The 20,094-nt window shown below is 41.6% G+C and overlaps 1 protein-coding gene across 3 annotated transcripts in view; it reads left to right on the plus strand.

Moving 5' to 3' along the window:
- The window catches only part of AGPAT3 (1-acylglycerol-3-phosphate O-acyltransferase 3), an 88,682-nt gene that overhangs the window by 49,659 nt on the left and 18,929 nt on the right, over window positions 1-20,094 (plus strand). The gene's annotated exons all lie outside the window — the stretch shown is intronic.

Here is a 20,094-nt window from a genome sequence, read left to right on the forward strand (position 1 = left end):
CAACTTTTTGAATCCTGAGTGCAATCTGTTGACTAGTTTTAGTGGAAAAATTACATGCCACTTTAGCTGTAAAATAAAGCCTGCTGGAGTTGTAATTAATACGGCTACAATTGGAAGGCTTTCTGAGGGATGTGAATTTGCAGAAGATGGTTCTCCAGAGCATTGTGTGGGTTCTTTTGTTTGTTTGTTTCATTAAGCAACGAAGAGACAAATACATTAAAATCTGTGGGGGTGATCTTCTTGTCTTTGTTTTTGCCAAGTATTTCCTCCAGGCAGTTACGCCTGTGCTGTTTACAAGCCTACAGTCCTCAGTGTGTGTACGCATGCACTTCTAATATTGATGAGTTTATTTATATTTCAGCTTTACAGTGAATTTCTGCAGCTATGTAAGCTTGCAGCCATACAGCATAGCAGCACAAATTAAGACGAGCATGGTTACTGGCCTCTTCAGTCTTCAAAATCTTCAAGAAAACAGGTCCTACATAAGTGCCATTACAGTTCTAATGTTAAAAAATAGTGAATGAAAAGAATAACAGTGTTAACAGCCATAGTGTTTTGGGTTTGCTTTTGGTTTGTTTTTTTAACCCAAGAATGTTTCTATCGTAGGTGTGTATGTGAAAAATTGTAGTTTTTATTAATTCTCCATGTCTTGAATTAATACCGGAGTGTATTGTATCAGTTATGCTTTTGTAGCAATAGAAGCATAAAACCGTGTGCACGGCATACACACTAGCATAGTGTGTCTGTCATGTAATATTTTTTTTCCTCTTTTGTTAATTCACAAATTCTTGACTCGAATCCAGGTCAGATCTGGTTTGCAGGACAGATTACAATTTTGTACAGAGTGGGAATTAACTGGTATTAGATCAGATCCTCTTCCTCAACAACCTTAAGGTTCAAGAGAAATTAATGACATCATCTGTTTGTTTGGGAAAAGGTTTGATGAGAGCTGCTTTCTTGTTAGTTATGGACGAGACCTTAACAAGAATACTTCAGCGCTTCCTTGGCTTTCTTGGATTTAGTTTGTTTAGCTCTTTAATTCGTTGCTGCTTCATTTAGTGTTTCTTACCATTAACTGACTTGGGTAAACATTTTTTATTTCTAATTTTTAACACATATGCTCTGTAGAAAATACCTAGAAAGACTTTTTGTTTGTTTGTTGTTTACTATGGCTGCCGCAATTCTCTTACAATGTCCTCAGGCAGAGCTGGAGTGATTAGGATCAGAGATCACCAGTTCAGCGGGGAATCGACTTTGCATATTGAGAGATTAACCTGGTTTTTCTGTAATTCCATCTGTGATCTCTTGCTTCTCCCAGATTGGAACACCCTTATTAGCTTGCTGGATAGGAGCCATTTTGTTCACCTTCTGGGCTGAATGTAGTTCAGACTCTCAAGGAATTCATCTGAGGATGCAGAGGGGATCTGCTTTTTTATCTGTATCTGGCTCCCTTGCTCTGATACTGGTGTGAACACCTCACAAAATATATTGCAGCAATCCAAGTTGTATGACTTGCTGTCCAAAATTAAATTTTGCGGTTATTGTAAGTACACAAGGCATCAGCTTATCATCTTTGCTCAGTCATTACTTCCTCAGGAAATGTATTATGTTTCTGGTCCTGCCTTGTAACTTCAGCAGTGTCAAAACACCTGGACTTATTTTGCTGCTTAATGTTTTGATTTCCTTAATGCATTTTTTTTTTTTTTTTTTCTGAGTAAAGAGCAAAATAATTCAGATCACAACGTTTTGGTTAATGTTGGGTTCTGCATTTCAATAGCTGTTATTTTTTTTAAGAAAAGTTGAAAGAGATGAGGCCTGTACTATAATTGCATATACAAGGGCTGCTCCAAAAGCAGTGCCTTCTATTTTATGATTTTGGCCCACGGCATCAGAGGCAGATGGTGGTAGTGTGCTAGTATCCCATTTCATTTTGTTGCCATGTGACTGATGGCAGCAGAGGGGCAGTCTGACACCATGGGATCTGACATGGAAGTGTGTATGAGGCAAAGGTGTGTCACTGAATTCCTCCTTGTGGAAAAAATGGCACCAACTGACATTCATTGATGCTTGCTGAATGTTGATGGAGACCAAACAGTGGATGTGAGTGCAGTGAGGTGTTGGGTGGTGCGTCTCAGTAGTGGCATCAGTGACATGAAAGACTAGTTGTGTTTGTTACCACTGTGCACAACTGTCACACCATGAAATGAAGAGCATCTCGATCAGCAGATTATGACCACAGAGCGGTGTATGGAGCTGAATGTCAGTTTCAGTGTGTTGGAAACTCCATGTGTCCCACGAAAGCTCACACAGGAACAGAAATAACACCATATGTAAGTTTATCAGGACCTATAGAACCTATTTGAGTCTGAAGATGACATTTCCTAGATCACATCATTACCAGTAGCAAGGTGTAGTGCCACTGCTATGAGCTAGAGCTAAAATGGTAGTCCATGGAGTGGCAACATGTGAATTCCCCATTGAAGGAAATGTCCAAGACAGCCTTCAGTGTGTAAAGTGATTTGCGCTGTCTTTTGGGTGCAGAAAGGGGTGATCCTTCTGTATTTCTGGGAACCCAGACAAACCATGAACTTTGACTACTACATGGCAACGCTGGCTGAGATGAAGGCTGGAACTACTGCAGACAGCCAGAGAAGTGGACAAGCTTATTCTTGCAGCATGATAACATCAGACCTCACACCAGATTGAAGCCCATGGAGCACATTGCCAGTCTTGGCTGGACTGTCCTGCCACACCCACACCCTAGTCTAGATTTTGCATCTTCTGCCTTCCATCTGTTCAGGCCAATAAAAGATGGACTGCATAGGCAACCTTTTCCTAGCAAGGACACTGCCATAGCCACTGTGAAACCGTGGGTCACCTTTGCTTGTGCAGATTTTTACAAGTGTGGTATGAGGGCTCTTGTTCATTGCTGATGAAAATGCATTGCCAGTGGTGATGGCCATGTTGAATAACAGTGTTGTGTAGCTGAGAATTTGCTCTTTCAAATAGTGTTATTGTGTGCTTTGTATCTGTCATCGTTTCCTTGGAAATAAATAGGAGGTATTACTTTTGGAGGAACCTACACATATTTGAGGTGTTTTAATGAGCTATCTAATTTCATTGGCCACTTGTTTTATTTGCTTTATTGATCAGAGTTGTGGTTTGCTCTCTTGGTCTCAGGTATTTGAAACAGTAGGTCAGCATGTGATCTCTCATACTGTCTTCAGTTTCACTCAGGTTTTATTAGTATTTGCCATTATTGTATGTTTGGATTGAATCAGAACACGCTGGTGTTTTAGGAGGAATAACCTGGAGATTTCTACTTTTACTTGTTAGAGCAATGATTTACACACCATGAGGAGAGGCAGTTCCTGTGTCAGTGCAGAGCCTGGTGCAACCGGACCTCAGGATGGTAAACACTGGGAATTACTGCAATGTAAATGTTACACTAATCAAATATGAACTCAAAGTTCTGCTTCTGTCAAGCTGGTATTTGATTTGTGTTTTTCTGAAGAGAATAGCTCAGTGGAGGACTGTATAGTGACTGCCTATTAAAATATTTTTTTAAAGAAATGTTGACTTCTAGGGGAATTAGATAGCCAAAATGGAATAGACAGATTTACTGTTTGTGCACTGGTTGGCAGGCTGTTAGGGGAACAGTACAGCAGAAAAAGCCCTGCTTCTCTTCTAAGCCCTGATCTTTCCTGCCTGGTTGAAAAGGAGGAAGTGCCATTTTCAGGGTGGTGAACTTTTAGGATGGAGATTTTAATAACAGAAGTCTCATCTCTACAAAGTATATTATTCACATATGTAAACATTAGTCTACCTCATCTGCTCTTATAAGGACTTAAAATTGGATTGGTTCCATGGACATTGAGAACTTCAGCGCTTAGGCCTGCACTGCACTACCAATAGATTCTTGTGAAGGTAGTGACATTGCTGAGAACTTGGCATTTTTCTCAAAATAGAATAGTGGGGAGAAGAATTAAGGTTTGCCTGGCAAGTTCTCTGTCATACTTGTAGCATAAAGTGATGAGAAATAATTGAATAGTTTAGTTGGAAGGGACTGGGAAGCAGTAGCCTAGCCCTTACCTCTTCCCTTCCATAGGAAGTTGCAGAGAGGAATGAGGGCATCTCTTGGTCTCTTCTCCATTCTAGACAACCGAAATGTTTTCAGCCATTTTCAGCCTCTCCTCCCAGGACATGCCTTCTATCATTAAAAGAGGCAGAGGAAGAATGCATCTAAGCATGGTATGGAAACTCACTTTTCTGGGTGCATCTGTAGACTATCATGTCACACAAAGCGCAACATTACATATTTCTATAACTTCTGTTTTTTGTGGATAAGGTGCTCATGATCTATATGCTGCTGTGCTTTAAATATCACCACATTTGTATAAAACCACTGTATGTTCTGCTGCTATAATTAGGCAGCTTAAACTATACTGAGAAGATAGGTGTCCTCCATTGACTCGGTAATTGTCTATGAGATGAGTACCTGGAGATTAAACTGCTGGTGTCTTCCTGACACACACATAGCACCAAGGCACTCTATTTTAAGAATGTAGACTATTCAAATAAATCATGAGTTTACAGAGAAGTTTAAGCTTTTTGTGGGATTTGGGTCAGTGATGAGACTCAGTACTTCAGGTTGACAGTTGGACTCGATCATCTGGAGGATCTTTGGCAACCTAGGTGATTTTATGATTCTATGACAATTAGTGTAGATTTCAGGGGGTTGTTTCTGGTTGCTGTTCATGGATCTGCAAACATGGAAATCTCGAATATCTAAAATCTCACAATCCAGAGAATTTTGCAATTCCTCCCATGTGCAGTGAAAAGTTCATCCAGTCTAACATAACATTGCTGTGCATTCAAATTTAATGACTTGAGGGGGCTGAACTTGGCAGATTTTCAGCCAGCTTTGCTGTGGAAATTACCCAGCCTAACAGTGTAAGTGTTAATACATTTACCTCTGTCCATCTTTTTTGAAGCCAATGGGAGCTCTCCAGACATGCTTGGCTGGAAAGTGGAAGCAGAGCAAGACACCTCCAAAATATAGATTCCTATGAGATTCATTAAGGTGACCAGGGACATGAAGAGGGTGCTAAGAGTCTTGCCCTAGAGAAATGTTGTCGCATAAATTTGTATGTTCTTTGGTATCCATGTATCTATACATATACGAGATTGTAAAAGTGACAGTCAACATTAAAATACAAATTTGTAGGGAACTATGCTTTTGGAACTACTTGTTAAACTCCTTTGGCAAGTTGCTTTCTAAAGATTAATGGCCAGTTACTTTAGCTCTTTTCTGCAATGATAGCAATCATTATGCCTGAACAAAGTGATGACCCTGACATATTTGTTGGAGCTAAGGAAAAATATGAGATATTAAAGGCTGGAGGAAAGAGTTCAAAAGCAGTTGACTACAGTGCACAGCCTGTTCTTAATCTTGAACACAAACCAAGTTGACCTCAGGGACTTTACTGGTCACACCCATTGCATTGGCTGCTCTGCAACAGATCTCTATTATGGAGAGGCTGGCACTGTTTCCATTTCACTTGGGATATGCAGCAGTACAGGTCCACAGGTGTTTGGTCCCCAGCAGTAGATTTGGGTGCAAACAAAGCACGTCAAACTGTGACATGCGACTTAATACTGAAGTTTGGAAGATACAGTGAGAGAGATCCATCTTCTTAATGCTACTGAAGAAATTGAGAGTAACGAAAGAAATGCGGTAGATGATAATTAACTTACATCTGCCTCGGGAAAGAAAATGGATGAACATGCTTTAAATCAAATGTTAGATTTCAGAGCTGGTAGAGTTAAAAATGAATCTGTGGCTGATTGGGTATGCGTGTACTGAAACTGTGAAATGATTAGTTTTAAAGGAGGGGTGAAATGCTTCTAAGAGTAGCCATGGCAACATAAAGCTCACTGCAGGCTGTGAAAACCACCTGGGAAGTGATGAAAACTCAGGCAGCTTGGACTTAATTATTATTGCTCCAAGTGTGTTGCCGGCCTTCCTGTAGAACGCACTGGATGACATTTCAAGGAGGGATGGAATCTAAGAATGGTTTTATGTGGTCAAATACGAGGTCTTAACATCCTTTTTTTTTATTTATTTTGAGTACTCCCATGTGGAGCCAGGAGTTGGACTCTGTGGTTCTTACGGGTTGCTTCCAACTCAGGGTGTAATCTATGCTCTATGATGTGTAGTGCTGAAGCACTGTTTGCATATTGTTAAAACTGTTAGTAGTAGTTCGAATCAGTGTTGTCAGTCACGCCTGAAAAATGAGAAGGGAATCATAGCAAGGAATGCACTTGTCTGTGTGAATCTTTCAGATACATTTCTGGGAAAGCAAAGGGCTGTCAGTGGTGGGAAGTTTTTGATCCCCTGCTTTTGTGTTTGGGCTCTTGAAGTTAAACACTAGTAAGATATCACTGGGGAACACGTGCCCTGGCAAAGCTCGGACCCCTGATATAGCAGTACATGTGTTAGGGATAGCCTGCATGCACTCAGTGTGGTGGAGCAGTTTGTTGCTCTCTGTTCTGCTACTGCCTGGGTGTGCAGTCAGACAGAGGGTGATCAGGCAAGAGAAGCTGTGTTAGTGGTTGTACATTGTACCATTAAATCCCAAGATGACTCAGTACTAAGACCAATAACTGTTTCCAAAATTTTGTGAACTGATACGCTTTCTTATCAGCATCCAAAAGTGAGCAATAGGCAGATATTCTGGAGGCTTCTTCTCAGGAGAGATATGCTCAAAATGTAAAACAAACATCTGAAACTTGGTGTTCTTAAAACTGAAGAATACCTGGAAGCAACACATGGGTTTTTGTTGCTGGCAGTCTTTTTGTCTGGAAAGGAAAGAACCAAGTTTTGGGTGGGTGTCCACAGTTTGGCCTAATCTATATGAAGACCTGCTCTCATCCTGTGTTAGGAATCCATCAGGGAAAAGATGCTGTCAGCAGCTGGAGTCTTTCTCCTTCTCCCACTCATCCCATGGTCTGTTGTACGCGTTCATCTATAGCTGTTCTAGGATAATTTCCCCTGTGTCACTGTCATGTGTGTATTCTGCTCATCTTCATACAATCCAGTTAATGTATAAAGCTAGAAAATGAAAATAATTCTGGAGCTGTGTGGCAGAGATCATCAGGTGCTCACAGGAGCTGTCACACAGGGGAAGACTGAGGAGGCTGATTAGCTGTATATATGGGAGTAAGAAAGAAGACAAAAACGCCGTCGGTGTACATATCAAGAATGTATTAACACAGGGGAAAGGAAGATTCTTTATGGAGAGAACTAAATAGAAATGGCAGTATGAAAAGAAATGTCAGAGAAAAAAAAAGAATATGTTGTTCTCAAAATATAATAACCCATGTTCAAAAAATTTCTAGCTGGAAAAACAGCTAAGAAAATGACTTGTAGTGACAGAAAATTGATGGGAACTTCAGTTCTTGGGAACTTTAAAAATAAGACTCACAAAGCATTAAGGTACTATTTTGTATCTTGTGTTTGGGCATAGCAGCAATTGTGCTTCACTAAATTGACTGTTTTTCTGCTTAGTACACGTATTGCTATGATGAGGGAAGAATTAAAAACAAAACCTTTGTTTTTCTCGGAAGGCCAGTATTAGAAGCTGCGCTCCTGAAAATAAAAGTTTGCATGGTGAGAAGATGAGAAAAGAGAGATATTTTAGGTTTGCTATTCTCTTGATGTGTCTGAAGAATTTTTGGATTGACCAATGATTGCTTTGCTAGTCTAAGGGGAATAAGTGTAGCAGGAAGAAGCTGATGCATGGACAGAGCTGAAGAGAGTTGCCACAGTGTGAAGAGTGTAACTGAGTGGATGGGGCTTCCTTCCTGTTCCTGCAGATAGGAAATGAGTAGAGAGAGACTTTTTCCCCGCTGCCAATTATTAAGTAACTCCTGCCTGATTAAATCAAAGTGTTGTGGTTGGTGACATTAATGATGCCTCTGTGACATGACAGTAGCAATCAGACTGATGTCAGAATGCCAGATTGTCATTTTACTCCACAGATTCAGCAAATAGGGAGAAAAAAAATGAAGTGATGAGGATTCCTTCTGACATGTAAATAACCAAATGTAGTGAGAGGAGGGAAAAAAACGTGCTGAATATATTGGCTTGGCGGTGAAAACTGATGAACAGAAGAAATGTTTATATTGCAAATGCACTAAGGGGAGCATGGTCTGATGGATGGGGGTTCTGCTCCTCTGTCCTGCTCTGTGCCTTTATTCCTCTTCAGTCTTCCCCGTTCTCAGCTCTAGGCTTCTCTGCATTTCAAGGCTGCTCTTTTCCCATCCTTAATAACCTGAGCTGCACTTGTGACAGAAGGCTCAAGAATTAATGCTTGGGCGTCTTCCCTGCCTTGGTTCTGGAGGAATCCAGGGGAGCTGTGGTTTTGTTCTCTCAGTTTGCAGTTCTCAGACTGAACTGAATGCTGACCTCAGCAATAGCACACATCAGGTTTTCTGTTTTGCAGTTGCATGGCTCACACTGGAAAACATCCGCCCATGTTGGGAGTGATTCCAGAGGGCAGCTGGGAGCCATGTATTTTTGACGTGGAGGAGTCAATGTGCAAATGTAAAAACAGGCTATTTATCCAAATGCTGCATTTTTATACAGTATTTCACTTGTCGTTCCATAAATCCTTGGTCTGTGAGGGTTCCTAACTTACTGGCATTATAGTTCTTTTGTTTTGTTTTGTTTTGTTTTTGTTTTTAATTCTATGGGGAAAAAAAAGGATCTCAGCCAACTAGCAGATCATTGGTGTTCCAGCTGCATGCTGGAGGTTCAACAATTATGTGGAAAATCCACTCTGGACTGTATTTTTTATAGTAAGAAAAAGAATAGCCGCGGCTAAAACTTATTCACTTGAAGAGCAGAAATCTATTGAAACAACAAAAATGAAGACTTAGGTACCATGGAAAGTCTCTCCCCATTTAAAACTGAGACCTCATTTTCTTCCAACTGGTTTTTATCCAGATTGTGGGAGGCTCTTTGTGTTTTCAACTCCCAGTTGGCTTTTTGACTTTGAATGAATGAGTCAAAATGGAGAAAATAGTCTCTCTACACCTGCTAGCTCTATCAAAACCAGAAGTAATTAAGGCAAAAAGTCGTCTTATTTTTTCACAAAAGGAATTGAAAGTGTTTGCGTTTGAGGGCAAAATGGAGGTATCAGCATTTTTTCTTTCCATAGGAAAGTCTGAAAATAATAGAGCTGCTGAAAGCAGAACATGATTTCCTGGTGCTTAAATCTTGACTTGACCTCCAGTTACATTGGGCAAAAGTCCTGAGCTCTTCAAAAGAATAGAAATGCTGGTTTTCAGCTGTATTGAGAAGAGCTTACAGAGGCAACTTGCAGCCTGAGTTATTTCTGCGGTTGATTAGATGTTTGTAATATGTATGCATGGTAAGTTTTTGTCTCAGTCCTCTTTCATCATTTTCAGCAACAGGAGTGTGCTTAATTATTTTAGAAATCAGGCTAGAAGCCCCAGTTTTATTTCTGTCTCATAATATGTTGTATGTATGTGATGCAGCTTTTGCCCACCTTCTCATGAAGCAAAGCTGGAGTCTCAGGGAGGATGGAGATGACAAAGGTACAAGTGCTGTGCTTCGGCACCATTGCTGCTGGTCAGCCCAACAGTGCTCCTCAGTATCTGAGACATTTATGGCACAATAGCAGTGAGTAAAGAGAACAAAAATCCATTACGTATGTGTTTCCTTTAACGTTTGTGAAGTGTTAAACAAGGATCAGTTCCAAGCCACTTAGGAGCTGGAAAGAGCTGCTACTTTTTGTCAGTCCTATTGGAACAGAGTATATGTAAGATGAATTCTAACTTTCATATCGCTTTGTTTGATCATCCGTGACTTGACTGTGCAGGAAAAATTCAAATGGAATCAATTACTTTTGTGGAGAGGGAAGAGATTTGATATTCTGGCCACATTGCCTGGAAAAAAGAAAGATTCCTGCTTCTGTCAATATACGAGTTTTATCACGGATACTCTGTAGCATTCACATAGACATATAAACTGCACTGTGACAGAAGAAATCATGTGCTGACTTAATAAGAACATTTGTTATGGCCAGTCTTGCCTTGCAACACTACTTGTTAATTGTCGAGACTGTGCTCTCCTGAGTTCCCACTCTGTCCCTGATTACAATGCTAATTACATATGGACCATTTCCTTCCAAATACAAACATAACTCCAGAGCTGAGATGAAATTCTATAAGGCCTACAATTGCTCTCCTGAAAGTTGCTGAAACAACCCCTGCATATTAAATGTATGTTACAGCCAAGTGATTTTTTAAACCCTGCTCCTCACACACCTTGCCCTCAGACCCTTCCCCATCTCTGTAGCTCTCCTTTGGACGCTCTCTAGTAGCTTGATGGCCTTTTTGCACCAGGGTACTTCAAACTGCACCCAGTGTTTGAGATGATGCCACAGCAGTGCCTGAGGAAGAGGTTCTAAGCGGCTGTTAGAGCAGGTTTAAATGGATAGTTGTTGTCCCACGTCATCCAAGTCCCACTTCGACCAGCTGACACCCGGAAACCTTGAAGCCCCATTGCTGTGGCTCTATGCACAAACTAGGAAGCAACAGCTTAGTCAGGTTCACCTGGCAGCAGCAGGAAATGTGGGCAATGCAAGCAAGTGGGCAATCCACAGTGCCTGTGGGGACATGCTCTACATCTACAGCATCCTACAGCTGTAGGTTAGCATAAAGTAAAGGATTTCCTATGGTGTAACTGGGAGAAGGTCAGAAGCATGCAGATACAGTGGGTATTAGAGGCCTGCTGGCTTGTTTTTCATGGCAAGCATTCAGAACTGCTGGAATGTTTTGTGTTGTTGGTGGCAGTTTTGCTTATCATGAGAGCAGTGGTTCGATGTGCGAGCTGCTGCTGTGCTATGCAGTAAGCTCCATCTAGCTGTTGGCTCTCACAAGTATCTGCTGCCTGGTGTAGAGAGAGTAAAGAGATGAGAAGTGTTTCAGAAGATGCCACAGAAGCCCCTTCTGGGATCTCACTGAGGAGTGAACTTGGCTGGGAGGAGGAGGTGAGTGTTCAGCTCCAAGACTAAGGGAGAAAGCTTGGCAGGTATTGCATCATGGTGCTGCAATTTTAACCATCTACAGTGTTATCTTTAACACCCCTGTGTTGCATGTCATGTGCTGAACTTGAAGCTGGGCAGAGCACCTTGCTGCTGCATTGGGAATGAAACTGCAGAGAGCCGTTAGCAGGATGGAAAATATTTGGCTGTCTGTCAGGGACCTGAAATGGAACTGTGAGACCTGCTGGAGTGTATTAAGTTGTCCAAGAGCTTCTCCTTGCCTGCTTTTACTCCCAGAGCCAATGCAAGCTGGAAACTTGATGGCATTGTTCAGCATTTGGGGTTGATGTACCAACTGAATACCAGATGGGCAGGCAGTGCCTGTAGTGCTGGGCACTATGTTTGGATAGCATAAATCCACTGTGGCACGCAGCAGGACTCTTTCACAGACCCAGGAAGCTGCTGGGACGTGCAACAAAAAGGAGAAGAAGAAAGAGAAAAGCAGGGAACGAGCAAGAATTAGCACCTCACATCTCCCTTATTGGGAACCGGAATTGCTGGGCTTTTGCTGAAGTGGCAAACAGGAGGAGTAGTTGCCCATAAACAGGGAGGCCTACAGCTTGCTAAGAGGAGTAAGTCTGGCAGAAGGTGTTTTGCAGCCATTTCTGACAGAGTCATGCACGACTGCCTGTCCAGAGCCATGTGGAATATAGAACACTGCTTATAGTTCCTATTTATGTCTTACAGTGCACAGAATGCAGACAGTGGTCTAGCTCAGGCATTTCAGCATCAAATGTCATGCTGTGTGCTGGTGTTTTGACCTGCTTCTTTACCATATATATTTTTTTTTCTTTTCAATTGCAGCATTGCTTTTCTTCCTCTCCCTGTGTAAGAGCCAGAAACATCCCTTCCTGCTGTGCCCTGCCATGCCAAAGGCTGCTGAGAACACGAGCCCCCCTTGCCCTGGGCTGATTTTTACATCTCTGTAGCAGAGCCTGCCTGCTCATTTCTTCTAGAGAGGCACTATTTGAGAGACTGACTTCTTAGTGCTGCAAAAAAGACAGACCCCATGTAGCCCACACTAATAGTTGTCAGTATGGAGGGGAGATGTGGCACCCTTTAATGGGGAAGCTGGTGCCTTAAAGCAGTTTCGCTTTGTGCTGCTGCAGTAAGGCTTACTCAAATAAAATTCCTTTTTGATTCAGGCAACTGGAATTGAACAGCTTTTATTTTGTATCCCTAACTGTTAATTTTTCCCCTTCCATTAAAGATAGAACTAGGAGGAGTGTCTGTATGGTCTTCAAAATCAGACTGGTTGTAGGAGACAGTTATGGCTTTGGCTTTTTTGGTGTGTTTTGTTTTTCTCCTGATAGCCAGCATGTCACAGAAAGAACTGGAGCTCAAATGCTTGCAGTCCAGTCAATCTCTGTAATTAATGATATTCAAGTTTAGGGTACGGTTTAAGGCTGAGTCTTACAAGAGCTCTTGCAAGTATCTCTAAATAAGAATATACTCACAAAAAACACGTGCATCAGTGAGAAATAAAGCAAACTTGCAGAATTTGCAATGTAGAGTATCTAATCTAAATTTAGTATTCAATTAAGGCTTTTATAATAGTATAGTTTTAGGGAAGAATGTGAACACTGTGGCACTGAGGGACTGGAGGGAATGGTCTCAAGTTGTGCTAGCAGAGATTCAGGTTGGACATTAGGAAATACTTGTCTGAAAGGGTGGTCAGGAAGTGGAATGGGAGGTAGTGGAGTCAGCGACCCTGGAGGTGTTCAAGGAATGTTTGGACATTGTGTTGGGGGACATGGGTCACATGGCTTAGTGAGAGCTATTGGTGGTGGGTAGATGGTTGGACTGGGTGATTCTGTGGGTCTTTTCCGACCTCAGTGATTCTATTATTCTGTGGTTAGTGGACATGGTGGTGATAGGTCAGTGGCTGGACTAGGTGATCTTACTTTTCCAGTGTTAATGGTTCTATAATTCTGTGAACAAAACTTTCAGAACTGTTCATGTTGCGCATACAGCACTAACACTTACAAGCTGTTCTGAATGACACGTTGTAGTTGAAACCATCCTAAGTTGGCTACACCTTAAGACTGTTGGTCTTCCTGAAATAAAAGTAAGTTTGATACATGCACAGCCAGCCTTTGAGTTGGTGGGGAACAAGAATCCCGTAGTATCTCATGATTGCTGAAAATCCATGTTATAGAAATAATGATGTTATATTTTCCATGTTATGGAAATAATAATGGTTCAGTGATATTCAACCCAAATAGTGAAGTTGCCTGGGCTTATTTCACCCACTGAACATAAAACAGAATTTTCCATTTTCATGTCATGAGCAGAAACTGCTTGTAAAAATACCCACTTTCTTTGTAGGTAGAGATGCCTGCAAGGAGAGGTTCCTCAAGCAGTTCTTCCTTGTGGTGGCTGTCCTTCAGTTGGTGAATTTCTAAGCAAGCCAGGATTCATTTCAGTTATCTGATCCATTTGTTTAAATAGAGACTGGGCTAACTGAGTGCACATTAGTAGAAATTACATTTGGGCATACTTGCTCTCTTTATTTTTTTGTATGTGAAGAGTACAATAAAAGGAAGTGGTTGAAATTAAATTTGGAAAATAGCCATTTTAATCCTGCTCATCTTTTCAGCTGCAACAAGTTAGAAGAATACAATTGTACCTCTAGCAGAGGCAGAGATGGCACTCTCTGCAGCTAGGGAGGAGGTCGAATCATGTCAGCTCCACTTCATTTAGGGCAGGCAAAGCAGGGCAGTCTGCCCCTCCATTGCAGTGATAAGTACTATCAAGAGCTGTTTTATCCCCTCCTGGTTCCATCAAGTCATTGGAATGTTTTTCTTTGCTTTGCTCACATGTTCTGTGCTCTTCTATCTCATAAACACAAGTTAAACAACTGGTAATCTTGGTGGGCTTTTTATTTATTTGTTTTTCCTGAGCAACTTGATGGGAAGCTTCTCCACTTTCAAAAGCAGGCTCTCCTAAAGCCTTTCCAGTAAATTCAGTCTAGCAGTAACATTGGAATGGTGGAGAATGTCAGGAGCAGGGACTGGTGTTTCTGCTTCTCACATGGCTTGCTTTCTGTTTCTTATGTTTACAGTCAGTTGCCGTGATTGTCATTGTTCTGACTGACCATCCCACTAGGTGCTACATTTTACTTTGTGTTCTTCTGCTGTGCCTAATTTCTCCAGGTAATTTGTTCAGTCTGTGTACCTATTAAGTGATGATGAATGTCAGAGCAATGTGCACAGCTTATTATTATTATTATTTTAACCTCGAAGTACCATCATCTCATTAGGTTGATGAGTCAAGCAAAAATGTTCGTATTGGGGGAAATAGACTCATCAAAAGTCTTTGAAGATACTGAGCCAAACCTACGGACAATAGTGGAAGTTTCTATGATTTAATGGGCTGGAGAAACAGACCAGCGTAGCAAAGATATTTATCACCAGATGATGGTGATGATCTTTCTCTCCTGACCTTTTCTAGAAACTGGCTGTGCTGCTGTCAGGATTGAAAATAATTCAAGGAATACATTCTAATGATGGTAACTCCGCATTTCTTCCCCCTTATTTGAAATAGTGTTTTTAATTCCAACAACTAGGAAACAAATTTTCCTCTTTGTGACTTGAATTTGGCTTCATGTCCTCTTCCATACGCCTTAATTTTGGAAATTCATGACACGTGGGATTTTTTTTTTAAATGAACTCTGAATCAGACTTGCATTTGGCTGAGGAATGTACAGAGAAATTAGGTCTCTATTGTATTAGAAACTAAGATGATTTTTCCTGTCATGCTCAGGTTTAAAAGGCTTGGTCTGTAGTAGACAGTCTGTAATGCTGCGTAGGATGTGATTGAGCAGTTGACTATTGTTTTACAGCATATCTGGAGAATCCTTGGTACAGACTGTTCAAATGGATACCAGAACTCTTCTTTACACCTTATTTCCTTTCATATGCATTTATCTGACTCATTGCTGTTGATCTAAGCTGTGGTTTCTAACTACTTATATAGTTCTTGTTGCCAGTGGTTCTTTTACACCTGTGCTTCTGAAATAAATGAGTCCTGGGGGCACATTGCTTTCCCTCACAACCCAGCCTGGACTGTTGGATAGATGATTAGTGCTCTTGGGCTTTCTAATACCGTAAAGGGAGATGAGGGCAAAGATGCTTACAGTACTCATTTGCTTAGGTGGTTTTAAAAGCAAAGTGTGTCGGTTCATTAGAGGAAACACCAGTACAAGAAAGACAGAGAGCTGTTGGAGGGGGTCTAGAGATCATCTACAAAATGATCTGAGGGCTGGAGCACCTCCTCTATGAAGACAGGCTGAGGGAGTTGGGCTTGTTCAGCCTGGAGAAGAGAAGGCTGCAGGGTGACCTCCTTGCAGCCTTTCAGTACCTAAAGGGAGCCTGTAAACAGGAGGGGAGTAAACTCTTTACAAGAGTAGATAATGGCAGGACAAAGGGAAATGGTTTTAAGTTGAAAGAGGGAAGATTTAGGTTGAATATCAGGGGTAAGTTCTTTACTTTGAGAGTGGTGAGGTGGTGGCACACGCTGCCTACAGGGGTTGTGGATGCCTCGTCCTTGGAGGTTTTCAAGGCCAGGTTGTATGGGGCCCTGGGCTGCCTGGTTTAGTATTAAATGTGGTGTCCCTGCCTGTGGCAGGGGGGTTGGAGATTCATGATCCTTGAGGTCCCTTCCAACCTGGGCCATCCTGTGATTCTGTGAAACTGGAAGGCTGAAAGAGTACTGAGAGACATTTTCATTAGCTCCAGGTGCTGCTCTTCATGCCTGTCCCACTCACACTCCCCGAACAGCTCACGGAACAAGCAGTTCTCAGTTTGAAAATATGGGTTGTGACATTTCCTTTATGTGTTTCTGATAAGAGAGTTTATAGAGCTATGAAAAACAGTGGGGAAACTCTTGATGAGACATGACCACCAAAAGAAAGAGCTTTTTTGTACTGCTTTTAACTTACAGCATTAGTGGCCTTTTTTCATAGGACTGCCAAGTTTGTACAGACAGCAAGGAGTCACACAAAGCTCAGTCTGAAAAGTACAGTGTTTTAAAATACAAAAGCAAGTAGCAGAATTCAGTCTCATAAGGTTTTTGCTTAATTTTTCAACTAGGAAAAATGTGTGGTAGGCAAAATACTAGAAATCAGGGTTGGGGCAACATGTTCAGAGCAAAAGCTGTCAGTAATCAGCTCCATAAGTGGAGATAAACGTGGTACAGTGGAGCAGAAACAACTGGAAAACAGAAACAGGGCATGCTCAGAAAACCTGGAGACAAAAGGCTGACGATGTCAGGACTGCTGCAGCAGCTTTGGTTGTTGTTAAGCACATGAATTCTCACGGGGTTGGAATATTAGAACCAGAGGACCAGTTTCTAACTGTGCTCTTAGTCATGCATACCTTATGAACGTCAGAGGATTGTATGTATGTGGCAGCAGCAATGAATTAAAACCAGGAGTTAGAACTGGAAATACTGAGTGCGTAGAATGATTAGTGGCTTCATTTTATTATGGAGTTCACAAATGAATATATATTTCACAAACTGCCTCACTGTTTGTGCTGCATCTGTTTTGTTTTTAAGTTGATTTCCTAATGAAACGAAAGAGATGCAGTATTGCTCCCTGCCATTCTACTTTTTATTGGCTCTTGAGCTTGTTAGCATGTTTGAGACATATTTAGCAGAGATCTAGGTGTCTTAAAGCACGTTAATCATTATGGCTGTGATGAATGCAGAAAGATGGCTAACGGAGAAAGACGGTGCAACTGAGAGGCACATGGTATCTTTTAGATACAGGAAAATCTGTGTGAATGTGGAGCCTCAGTTCTTGCCCTTCAGCTGAGAATGATGTAAATGTGGGTGGGAGCTCAGAAGGGTGTGAAGTATTTCAGAACTTTCTTGTTGGAGAAGATTAATGTTATGGGGAGTCGTCTCTGATAGTGAGTTGACCCTGTGAGGTAAGGCACTTAATGGCAGTGGAAGTTTTACGTTAGTGCTGCCCTGTGGCATGAATTGAGAAGTAGGACCTTTCTCGACTGTGAAAGAGTTACCTGTGGTTCTCAGTGTGGCTATACAGTAAGAAATAGAGGTTTTATGTTTATGGGTTGGTGTCGTGGAGATACAAATTGCTTTGGGAAAGGAAGGGGGGGAAAAAGAGCGATTTTACTAGCGTGTCATTGAACATGCTTATGTGTTCAAAAGAAATGAACCGTACTGAGACTTGCTGTCTAAGCTGAAGCAGATGTTCAGTTCCTAAGCACTTCCCTTAGCTGGTCTTCATATATGTAAGTGAGATGTAGAAGTTCTGCTTTTCCTCATTCCATCCAAATTTCTCTGTCTTCTTCCCAGCTTGTCTCTGTGATTCAGTAAAACATCTGCTGACCATCCTATGCCTGTTGGTCTGTCCTGAATTGCATGGCTGTCCTACATGGGCAGGAAGGCAGGAAAATAAAGAATTCCTGTGTTAAGGGGAACTTAATAAATACCTTAAGAAATCAAGAGAATTTAAGTGAGGGACTGGCAGAAGGGATGCCAGGCCTTCTTTGGTTGCAGTTCTCTCTACCCTTCTCATGATCCACAAAGAGATTATGCCAGAGTGCAGAGCAGGGCACTGGAGCAAGGGTGATAGATGCTATTTCCACACACAACAGAGCTGGAGACGCAACACACCACGTTGTCTCCAGCTTTCCATTGGGTAACATGACACGTTCTTTGGTGTCTAATATGGCAACGTCCTTAGTTTAAAGGACAAATACCAGAGTGCTCCAGAGACTTCTCAAAGCAAAGAAACTATAGAAGTGCTGCCAAAACATTTTATTTGAGGATAATACTTGGAATTTCATTTTAATTCATGCTTTTTGTGTGTGCTTTATTAATAATCCTTGTCTGCAAAGGGTTAAACTGTGACTTGGGAGGTAGTAAGCACTAGTCTGATACTTGTGAAGGATACAGTGATCAGGGAAGCTGCTTGCATGTGTCTGTATAGAAGGCAAGTCACAGCCTGAGAAATAATTCCTGGGAATCAGAGGAGGCTTAGTATGGATGTTAGGAAGAATGTCTTCACACAGAGGTCATCAACCATTGGAGCAGGAGGAATCCCCATCCCTGGAGGTATTTAAGAGATGAGTGGACATGGCACTAAGGGACATGGTTTAGTGATGGGACTTGGTAGGTCAGGTTGATGGTTGGACCTGGTGATCCTGAAGGTCTTTTCCAACCCAGATGATTCTATGAGAAGCACATGTCAGCTGAAAAGATAAGCAAACCCATTGCTGTTTTAGGGCACTGAACAACGAGTACCATGGTGGTACTCCTGAATGGAATGGTATCTGTCAACAGTGGTGCAGGGTTTAGACTTCTAGGAGATAACTACACCCTGCAGCTTTTCAATGAGGGAGGGGAGAGGAAGGAGAGGCATTGCTTGCTTCTTTTTAAACATGATTTTCTGCTTCTGAACAGCTGTTCCTGAAAGAATTTATTATTGGAAGAAATATTTCTTTCATTCTTACGGGAAAACACTGGGAAAATGTAGATTACTCATCAGAAGCTTCAATGTCAGCTTATTCAACTCACTCTGCATTCCGTGGTAGGCACAATAGTGCCTTTCCCCTCTGTGATGTACTTCTGAAGTGACTAGATTACTAATGATGCAGATAGATTTTAATTGTGAAAAAGCTGAACACTTTGTGGCTTGAAAGGCAGTAAACAAAGGTGTAGAAGAGACAGTAAGAGAAGAAGCTTTGCCAAGTAAAACTGCTGTTGAGTTCTGTAAGTAGCACCGTAATGTAAGCAGGTGGCATTTGGTTCCTCGCAGCTAAAAGGTGCATTGCTTTCAAGCATTGGAAGCTTCAGCATCACCTTGACATCTTGTCAAATGTACTTGTTACCATCTACTGGTAGCTCTGGTCATTTGCAACACTTGCAGAGAGAAAACATAAATACTTACAGCAAACTTTGGCAGAAATTTAGGAGTGTGCTTTTATTTTTCAGGTGAGACGCTGAATCTGTGGTTTGATAACCTGGTTGGCTTCATTGGAGGTCTAGTACACAACCAGTCAGAAAGACCAGTGTGAGATAAAACAGTTCTGGAATAAACTCAGTCAGGTTTCTTGTTTAAAATTTTGTTGAGCTACATTTGTACTGGTTGGATTAGACTTGTCTAAGCTCCTATGACTTTATTCTGGTTCATGCATCACCCAGCTTCCTGCACCAGAGATAAACATGGCCCATGCCCAGGTTAAGTGTTCTGGCTATTTCAGAAGTGATCATGTTCTGTGCCAAAACCTTTCCCAGATCAAGTTTGTACTGCTACATAGCCTAAGGATTTTTTTATTATTTCACTTTTTTTCCCTACTAATTGGTTGTTTTGATCATGGATCTGTGGCTTGACAAAGTGAGAAGTTATTAAACTTGCTCCAGTGTGGTTTTTGAATGTGAAAATGCCTAATTTCCATGCCTTAGTTTGCCAGGCTGATGCTCTTTCTATCATGATATCTGCTTCAGGGTGAAGAACTTGCTCTGCAGATGGATTGCTGTACTGTTGTAGTCATAGCAAAAATATAGCAAAGCCTGTGAAACCCCTGGCTGTCTGTGCTTGTTCAGAACTGTGCACCGACTTTGAGGGAAGGCTAGGATGGCATCAGTTCCTTAACACAGTCTTGGAGGATCAGCGTGCTGTTTCTTGGTGCAGGGAAGATGAGGCTCCTCTTGCAAGTCGGGGACAGCAAACCAAGAAGGCACAGCATTTGCATCCCAGCTTGTTTACTAGTGAGGGCTTGACTGGTTCACTGTGAGTGCATGGGTCTGTGTTCCTCCTAGTGCTGTCTGACTGTATGATCTTTCTCTGAAGAGAGAAGTGTGAGGTTCATCTTCAGATCTTCTTGGTGGGCTGTAAATTGCAAATAAATGTTCCTTTCTGTTTTTGGAAGTGAGTTGTACCATCAATGATTTACTGTATGAAAACCTGAATGAGGCAGACTGGGAA

The sequence above is a fragment of the Coturnix japonica genome, chromosome 1, assembly GCF_001577835.2.
Source record: "Coturnix japonica isolate 7356 chromosome 1, Coturnix japonica 2.1, whole genome shotgun sequence".
Classification (NCBI taxonomy): domain Eukaryota; kingdom Metazoa; phylum Chordata; class Aves; order Galliformes; family Phasianidae; genus Coturnix; species Coturnix japonica.